The sequence below is a fragment of the Erinaceus europaeus genome, chromosome 3 (assembly GCF_950295315.1).
Source record: "Erinaceus europaeus chromosome 3, mEriEur2.1, whole genome shotgun sequence".
Classification (NCBI taxonomy): Eukaryota; Metazoa; Chordata; class Mammalia; order Eulipotyphla; family Erinaceidae; genus Erinaceus; species Erinaceus europaeus.
In genome coordinates this window covers 88,990,429-88,999,729 of record NC_080164.1, presented here as the reverse complement: position 1 = coordinate 88,999,729, position 9,301 = coordinate 88,990,429, and the positions used below count along the sequence as shown (strand labels likewise).

The 9,301-nt window shown below is 42.8% G+C and overlaps 1 pseudogene; it reads left to right on the top strand.

Annotated features, from left to right (window-relative positions):
- Positions 1–6,798: 6,798 nt before the first annotated feature.
- LOC132537683 (NPC intracellular cholesterol transporter 2-like) lies at positions 6,799–8,386 on the top strand (annotated as a pseudogene).
- The last annotated feature ends 915 nt before the right edge of the window (positions 8,387–9,301 follow it).

Sequence of the window (9,301 nt, the reverse complement as noted above, 5' to 3'; positions counted from 1 at the left end):
TTTGAAAACCAGTCTTCTCTAAATAAAGAAATGTCCCCAAGTCACTTTAGTCTTGATTTAATCTCAAGGTAAGGCAGGGAAAATATTTCAGCATGTAGAATACTCAGGCAATCCAGAAGGTGACACAGTGGATGAAGCTTTCAACGCTCTATGAGGTCTTGAGTTGGATCCTTGACAGCGAATGTACCATTGAGATATCTGATTCTTTCTCTTTCTCCACTCCCATCTCTCTAATTAATAAGTACAGTCTTAAAAAAAAGAAGATGGAGAAAGAGAAGAGGGAGAAAAAGGAACCTTACTCAGACCTAAAGTGATGTTGGTTTTTTTTTTCCCCCCTCAATACATAAATAGTTAAAATCTCATTTCCGGGGGTCGCGTGGTAGCGCAGCGGGTTAAGCGCATGTGGCGCAAAGTTCTAAGGACCGGGCATAAGGATTCCGGTTCGAGCCCCCGGCTCCCCACCTGCAGGGGAGTCGCTTCACAGGCGGTGAAGCAGGTCTGCAGGTGTCTATCTTTCTCTCCCCCTCTCTCTTCCCCTCCTCTCTTCATTTCTCTCTGTCCTATCCAACAACAATAGCATCAGTAGCAACGACAATAATAACCCAACAACGATAAAAACAACCAGGATAACAAAAGGGAAAAATTGGCTTCCAGGAGCAGTGATTTTGTGATGCAGGCACCGAGCCCCAGCAATAACCCTGGAGGCAAAAAAAAAAAAATTATTTCCTAGTTTTGTAGTGCCTAAAAGAATTAAACTTAGAATCTGCTTTCCCAAGACAATTAATTCAGTATTACCAACTTAATTTTCACTTCTGGAATTTTTTGTGTGTTTTCAAATTATTAAAAAAATTTTTTTAAATATTTATTTTCCCCTTTGTTGCCCTTGTTTTTTTAAATTATTATTGTTGTTATTGATGTTGTCGTTGTTAGAGAGGACAGAGAGAAATGGAGAGAGGAGGGGAAGACAGAGGGGGAGAGAAAGATAGACACCTGCAGATCTGCATCACTGCTTGTGAAGCGGCTCTCCTGCAGGTGGGGAGCCAAGTGCTCGAATTGGGATCCTTATACCAGTCCTTGCGCTTTGCGCCACATGTGATTAACCCGCTGCTACCGCCCTACTCCCAGATTATTTTATATTAATTAGGGAATAGGGTATAGATCCTGTGAGAGATGGGGGCCGCTGAGGAGCCCTCTGATCTGACACCTATAAAACAAAAGTGAGAAAAGAAACAGGTTTGTAGTGAGGGAAACTCAGACTTTGATGGGGATCTAGAGCAAAGATTGCCCCCACCCCCACCCCCCAGCCCCGTGGGCAGAAATGTCTAGGCTCTGTTAATGCGGTCATGATCAGTCGTGGTGGAGCATGGGTGGGAAGATGAAGGTTGTGTTAGAAGCTGGGGGTTATCAGCTAACTGCTTTTTTCCAACTAAGAGTCAAACTACACAACTATCATGTCTGCTGTGTCCCTTGCATGTGCCCTTTGGCTAACGCTACTCCTCTCAAACAGTTTAGGCCTAGCATTCATCTGTTCAAATCATGAAGCATCTTCTCTTTTTTTAATCAGTTTTTCACTTTCCCATGATGAATCTTCCTGGAAGATCACTGTTACTTAATTCTTTGCTCAAAAACATTCAGTGTCTCCCTCTGATCCACCAAATGAAGCTCAGACTTTTTTTTTAAACTGGTATGCAAGGTTAGTCCTACCATTCTGTTTGTATGTTTGTTTGTTTTATGTGGAGGATTAATGGTGTACATGTAAAGACAGTTGTTGGTTCATGTGCAAAACTTCTGTTTTCTGGAAAATATTCTCCCACCCTCTGTCTCACACCCTCCACATAGATCCTCATCCACCGTCATGCTCAAGCACCTGAAAGTGCCCCTTCTGCCACCCCAGAGTCCTTTACTTTGGTGCAATACACCAAACAAGACAAAGTTCTATTTTTTGTGTTTCCCCTTCTGTTCTTATTTCTCAACTTCTGTCTGAGTGAGATCATTTCATATTCATCTTTCTCTTTCTTGCTTATCTCACTTTATATGATTCCTTCAAGCTCCATCCAAGTATGAGGTAAAGATGAACTTATGATTTTTAATAGCTGAATAGTATATATCTCTCACAACTTTCTCAATCACTTATCTGTTGTTGGACACCTGGGTTGCATCCAGGTTTTGACTATTACAAATTGTGCTGCTAGGGGGCTGGGTGGTGGTATAGCTGTTTAAGCACACACAGTACTATGCAAGGACTCAGGTTTGAACCTCTGCTCCCTACCTGCAGTGGGATGCTTCACAAGCAATGAAGCAGGTCTGCAGGTGCCTGTATTTCTCTTTCCCTCTCTATCTTCCCCTCCCCCCTCAATTTCTCTCTGTCCTATTGAATAAAATGAGGGAAGCAGGGGAAGGAAAATAAAAATGGACACGGAGTTGTAGATTCACAGTGCCAGCACCAAGCCCCAGCAATAACACTGGAGGCAAAAAAAAAAAGAAAAAAAATTCAAAATTAAAAAAAAATCAAAACATTGTGTTGCTAGGAGCATAGGTAAATACAGATCTTTTTGGTTGAGTATGTTTGCTTCCTTAGGATATATTCCCAGGAGAGGAATTACAGGGTCATAGGGTAGATTCACTTCTAGCCTTTTGAGAGTTGTCCAGACTGCTCACCACGGGGGTTGGTACTATGTGTGCTTAATCCATTGCACAATTTTTCAACTTCTGTCTTAGTGAGATCATTCCATATTCATCCTTCTATTTCTTGCTTATCTCACTTAATATGATTCCTGGCCTCTCTACAGGGGTTGGAGCAATTGACATTCCCACCAGCAGTGCAGGAGGGTTCCTTTGTCTCCACGACCTCTCCAGCATTTGTTGTTACTATCATTTTTAATGTATGACATTCTCACAGGAATGAAGTGGTATCTCATTGTCTTTATTTGCATTTCTGTGAAAGTCAATGACCTGGAATATTGTTTCATATGTTTGTTTGCCTTTTGGATGTCTTCTATTGTGAATATTCTGTGAATATTCTGTTCATATCCTCTCCCCACTTTTGGATGGGATCATTTGATTTTTGTTGCTGAATTTGGTGAGCTCTTTATGTATTTTGACAATTAGCTTCTTGTCTGATGTATGGCATGTAAAGATCTTCTATTCCATAAGCAGTCTGTTTGTTTGGTTGTGCAAGGCTGGTAGTTCAATATACAGAAATCAATAAATGTGATCCACCACATCAATAAAAGCAAGATCAAAACCACATGATTATCTCAATAGATGCAGAGAAAGCCTTTGACAAAATCCAGTATGCCTTCTTCATAACAATACTACAAAAATGGGAAAATTCCTTATTATTCAAGCATTTAAAATATTTATTTATTTTCCCTTTTGTTGCCCTTGTTGTTTTATTGTTGTAGTTATTATTGATGTCATTGTTGGATACTGGAGCTCACGTGGTTTAGCTCTCAACCAGGAAGGTAAACGACAGGTTCTCCCTCGCTTGTTCAAGAGACAACATGATATAGGCAAGAGACACCGGGGAGAATTGGGACACTCTAATTTAATAGCAAATGGACATGGGTTTAAATAGAGAACCAAACAAAGAACTTTTTTCAAATATGTCAGAAATTACAGGTTTCTTAAAGGTCAGCTTGTCCCTATGGTAGGGGGCTGGTGTGACAGGATTTATGAGATACATAAAGGTCAAGACAATTATTCTCCATGATGCAAGCAACTTAATTATCTAAAGGTATTTGAGAGAAACATAGGGGTTAAGCCATCAGGGTGAGATATAGAGAAGATAAACAGAGCATGATAGGTTATCAAAGGCTATAGAGTTTGGAATTTCTCTTGTATGGGGTTTGAGGTGTATGATGGAGTTTGTGATAAGGTGTGTTCTATCTATGAGGTGAACTTTGAGTAAATGAACCTTAAAGCAGGCAGCCATGTGGCCTGCAGTTAGTGGGGAGAGGTAGTGAGATCTCTATGGGATTGAGAGTCTGAAAAGGGAGAACTAAGTCTGAGAGACTGTTTTTCCCCTTTGCTCATCTTGGTGAGAGAGACTAACAAGGGGGTGTCTTTCCCAGACCTCCATCCAAGGATGGGGGGAGTTTTCCCTAAGCTCTATCAAGCTTACACATAACCCCACAGTTGGATAGGACAGAGAGAAATGGAGAGAGGAGGGGAAGACAGAGAGGGGAGAGAAAGAGAGACACCTGCAGACCTGCTTTACCACCTATGAAGCGACTCCCCTGCAGGTGGGGAGCCGGGATCCTTATGCTGGTCCTTGTGCTATGCACCACATGTGTATTCAAGCATTTTAAAATTAAGTCCATGGAATTGTTCTCAGCTTTTGGTCTTTTTTTATTATTTTTTTAAAAATCTTTTTAAAGTTTTATTTATTTATTTGAATAGGGACAGAGAGAAATTGAGAGAGGAAGGAGAGATAGTGAGTGAGAGAGACAGAAAGACACCTATAGCCCTGCTTTACCACTTGTGAAGCTTTTCCGGGACCAGGGGCTTGAACAGTTTTGGTCTTTGTTGCTCTCATGTTCTGCCAGGGATCTAATCCAGGGTTTCACCTATGCAAGGCCAGTGCTTGACTGCTGAGAAACCTCCGTGGCCCCATGTTTATATTCAAGTTTCAATGTGAGTGTGTATCTTTCCCAGGATTTACTTTTGGTGTAGGGAGATACACTATAGTGGTTATACAAAAGACCTTTATGCCAGAGGTCCAAGGTTCCAGACTCAACATACAGCAACATCATAGACCAGAACTGAGCAGTGTTCTGGTAAAAATTAAAGTACTATTGGAGGTCGGGTGGTAGCACAGTGATTTTGTTTCCTGAAAAATGAGAAAAGCAGAAGGTAGATTCCCAGGAATTAAAGAGTGAGTAGGTGGTAAGGAAGTGGAGGTAGCAAATATAGATTTTTTTTTACTTCCAGAAATGTTTCTGTGAATGAACAGGGAGCTATATAATTTGAAGAAATAGTAGGATGAGGGAATTTTGATTTTTAAGATTAATTTTCAAAGATTTACTTATGAGATAGAGAGGTAAGAAAGACAGAACACTTCTGGCACATATGAAGCCAGGGACTGTATTTAGGACCTCATGCCTGAGAGTTCAATATTTTATCCATGGGTCACCTCCCAGACCACAAAAGTTTTTTAAAAATTTTTTTATTGTCTTTATTTATTGGATAGAGATAGCCAGAAATCGAGGGGGAGGGAGGGATAGAGAGGGATCAAGAGGCAGTGGCGGCACAGCTTCACCACTTGCAAAGCTTTCCCTTCAGCAGGTGCAGACCAGGGGCTTGAACCTAGGTCCTTTTGCATTGTAACATGTGTGCTCAACCAGGTGTGCCATCACCCGTCCCCCTTAAGTTGTACTGATTGCAGAGGAGAGACAATTTCACATGAGACACAGAGAGAAATAAAATGATAAGCCAGAGCACCTCTCTGATACATACAGTGCTGGGGATCAAACTAGGAAGCTCAAGCATACAAAGCTGTTGATCTACCAGTTGAACAATTTCCCACGCATGAAAGCCTCCCCACCCCACCCCTGCCACCCATTTGGAGTTACTTGAGCATATTGACAGATGAGGAGGTGAAAAAAAGCTACTAAGAGGAAGTAGAAGAGAAATTGACTGGGTATATACTGAAATCAGCAACCTCCCCCAAATAATGACTTAAAACATGCAAGCTTATTTCTTGCTGACGCACACTGTACTATAGATTACTCTCGTCCTTGCTCTGAGTCCTGTTAATCCAGGCTGCTTCAGTCTTTGAGTTGGATGATTATGACCAGAGGTGACGAGAGATGAGGGAATGATGCAGAGGGATCTAACTGGGACCACTGTGACACCTGTTGCTTCCACTCATGTTTCCAGAACCAGAATTAGTCACAGCAGTGCTTAACTGGTCAGAGGTCAGGGAATGCTGCATAAGAAATGTGAGAGTATTGGACTGAGAAGTATGAGGTCCTGGGTTTGCTTCCTGACATCGCCTGTGCGAGAGTAATACACTGGTTCTCTCCCTCTCTTCTCTCTCTCTCTTTCTCTCTCTCTCTCTTTATTCTCCCTCTCTTCTCTCTCATGTCAATAAATAAATTAAATAGGGGCCGGCTGGTTACACATGGTTGCAGGTGGGAAGCCTCACAAGTGGTGAAGCAGATCTGCAGGCATCTATTTTCTTTTAAATTTTTTTAAATGTTTTTTTTTTTATTATCTTTATTTCTTGAATAGAGTAAATCAGAAATCAAGAGGGATGGGGAGATAGAGAGGGAGAGTGACAGAGACATCTTCAGCTCTGCTTCATCACTTGCAAAGCTTTCCCCCTGCAGGTGGGGCCTGGGGTCTTGACCCAGGTCCTTGCGCATTGTAACATGTGCATTCAGCCAGATGCGCCACCACCTGCCCCCCCAAGTATCTATTTCTATCTCCCTCTCACTCTCAATTTCTCTCTGTCATATTTAATACAAAAAGAAAGGAAAAAAGAAAACAAAAATGGTTGCTGGAAGCAGTGGATTCATTGTGAAGGCACCAAGCCCCAGTAACAACCCTGGTGATAATAATAATAATGATAAAAATAAAATAAACATTTAACACATTATTATATTTCCTACATGACAGGAAAATGCAAAGCAAAAACTAGATTTTTTTTTTTTTTAACCAGAGCACTGCTTAACTCCTGAGGTTGTGGTCCTGAGGCTGAACCTGTGACTTCTGGAAGCTCAGAGAGTCATTTGCATAACCATCTCCCCAGCTTTCCCCCATACCTCTCTTTAAAACCAGGTTGAAAGAACTGAGATGCGTGCTCTGGCGGCTGCAGCCCTCATCGCCTCTGCACTGGCCGAGCCCTAAAGTCCCACGACTGCGGAAAAATTTGTAGAACTCATTGTTCCAGCAGAACTTTTCTGAAGTGGAGAAGTGCAGAGATCAACAAAAGGTGAAAGGCATTATGTAAAATTTGTGCGCAGGAAGGAAACTTGGAGATCATATAATCAGTCATTGAATTCTAGAGACATTAGGTACTGTTGTTGGAACCATAAAAGAAGTAAAAGTGACTCCATGTCCCAGTGTGCCTTGCAGACTCTCCAAAAGACAACCATACATGCCGGGCTAGTGATGCGAGGGAGAGAGATGACCCAGAACCAAGCTCGTGGTGGCAAGGCAATTCAGCTCTTTATTCATCCGAGAGCCCCAGAATAGGGTGGTAGCACACCTGGTTAAGCCACATGGCACAAACCGCAATGGCCAGCGTCAGCCTCTTGGTCTGCCCGCATGTGCTCCTCCAGGTTGGTGCTCCTCCAGGTTGGAACACAGAAGAGACAAGTCAGAAATGGAAGTGGCTTGACAATACTATACATGGTTAGGAAAGGAGCAGAGAAAAGGCAAAGGGGGCCAGCAATGGCATGGACCTCCCCAGCAACTGTTACTAGGGGTTCAACTGGTAAGATTAGCAATACCCTATAGGGAATTAGGAAGGGAACCTTTAGTCATTTGTAAGACAAAGCAGAAGATTGATAAAAGGAATGCAGGGTGGAGCAGGCTTAATGTTTTAAGGAATGCTGTCTTCCGGAGGTGGGAAAATACAGGATGTTTTGTGAGGCAGGGAAATCTAATATGGCGGCCAACCTTTTGAGGTTCATGTGTCCCCCTTTGCTCAACCCCTCCGTAGAGAGAGAGAGACTTACCAGGACAGACTCACCTCTCAGGTTAAGCACTACCAGGCTCCACCATATCCCTACAACTTCCCTACACATACAGTGTCAATGTTACCTTCACCAGTAATACTCAGTCTCAAAACAGCATGGCCTTGGTGCATGGCATTCATGGTTTTCTGCCCCATCCAGAAAACCAAGACCTATAGCTACCTAAATAAACTGCCCACAAAGAGTGAATACCCCTCTAGAAAACTGTTGGTGGAATGGCAACTTAAGGATGACAAAGACCAAAGTTTCTTCTGCTGGCAAATCCCAGTACAGATGAAAAGCTAGAGTGACCTGATGCCAGCGTGTCCACCTGTGGGTGGAGGATGGGTCCCAAACTACAGCCATCCAACTGGAATGTTACATCTGCAAGTTCCCCACTTCTAAGTGCCTCACTGAGTAAAGTGCATCTGACCCACACACCTGATGACATCTCACAGCACCCAGCTCCACTGATTCAATAGTGACTTGTTCTTCAGTGGAAAGGAGGTGTCCCATGACAGAACCTCAGTTCAGGATAACTGGCTTTCTCTGTCTCATACCTTTTCCCCCCCAGTCAGAGGATTTTCATTAAATGCAACACTTGATTAATGTTTAAAAAATTTTAAAAAATAACATTAACTTTTGACCAATTTATGCAACTTGGAATGGCTGTTTGGAGAAATAAAAGAATTGGCAGTCTTGTCAAAAAAAAAAAAAACCAAAGAAACAGGTTGAGGGGCTGGGTTGTGGTGCACGTGATTGGGCACACATGTTACAATGTACAAGGACCAGGGTTCAAGCCCCCAGCCCCCACCTGCAGGGGGAAAGCTTTGTGAGTAATGAAGCAGTATTACAGATGTCTCTCTGCCTCTCTCTCTAAAATTTTATTTATTAATTAATGAAAAAGATAGGAGAGAGAGAGAGAGAGAGAGAGAGAGAGAGAGAGAGAACCAAACATCACTCTGGTACATGTGCTGTCTGGGATTGAACTCAGAACCTCATGCTTGAGAGTCCAATGCTTTATCCACTGTATGACTTCCTGGACCACCCTCTCTTGCCCTGTCTCTCTCTCTCTCTTTTTTTTTTTCCCTCCAGGGTTATTGCTGGGGCTTGGTGCCTGCACTGCGAATCCACTGCTCCTGGAGGCCATTTTTTTCCCTTTTGTTGCTCTTGTTGTTTATCATTGTTGTTGTTATTACTGTCATTGTTGTTGGATAGGACAGAGAGAATCCAAGAGAGGAGGGGAAGACACAGAGGGCGAGAGAAAGATAGACACCTGCAGACCTGCCTCACCTCTTGTGAGGCGACCCCCCTGCAGGTGGGGTGCTGGGAGCTTGAACCCAGATCCTTACGCTGGTCCTTGCACTTCACACCATGTGTGCTTAACCCTCTGGGCTACCTCCCACCCGCCACCACCATCCTCTCGCCCTCTCACCCTCTCTAGCACTCTTCCCTCTCAATTTCTCGCTGTGTCTATCCAGTAAATATATAGAGATAATAATAAGAAGAACAACAATAGTAGAGAATAAACTCAATGACAAAACCCCCAATCAGTATTTGTCATAAGTTAAGATAGCCAAGTATGAGTTCCCATAAGCACCTAGGTCTGTTTAGGAGAC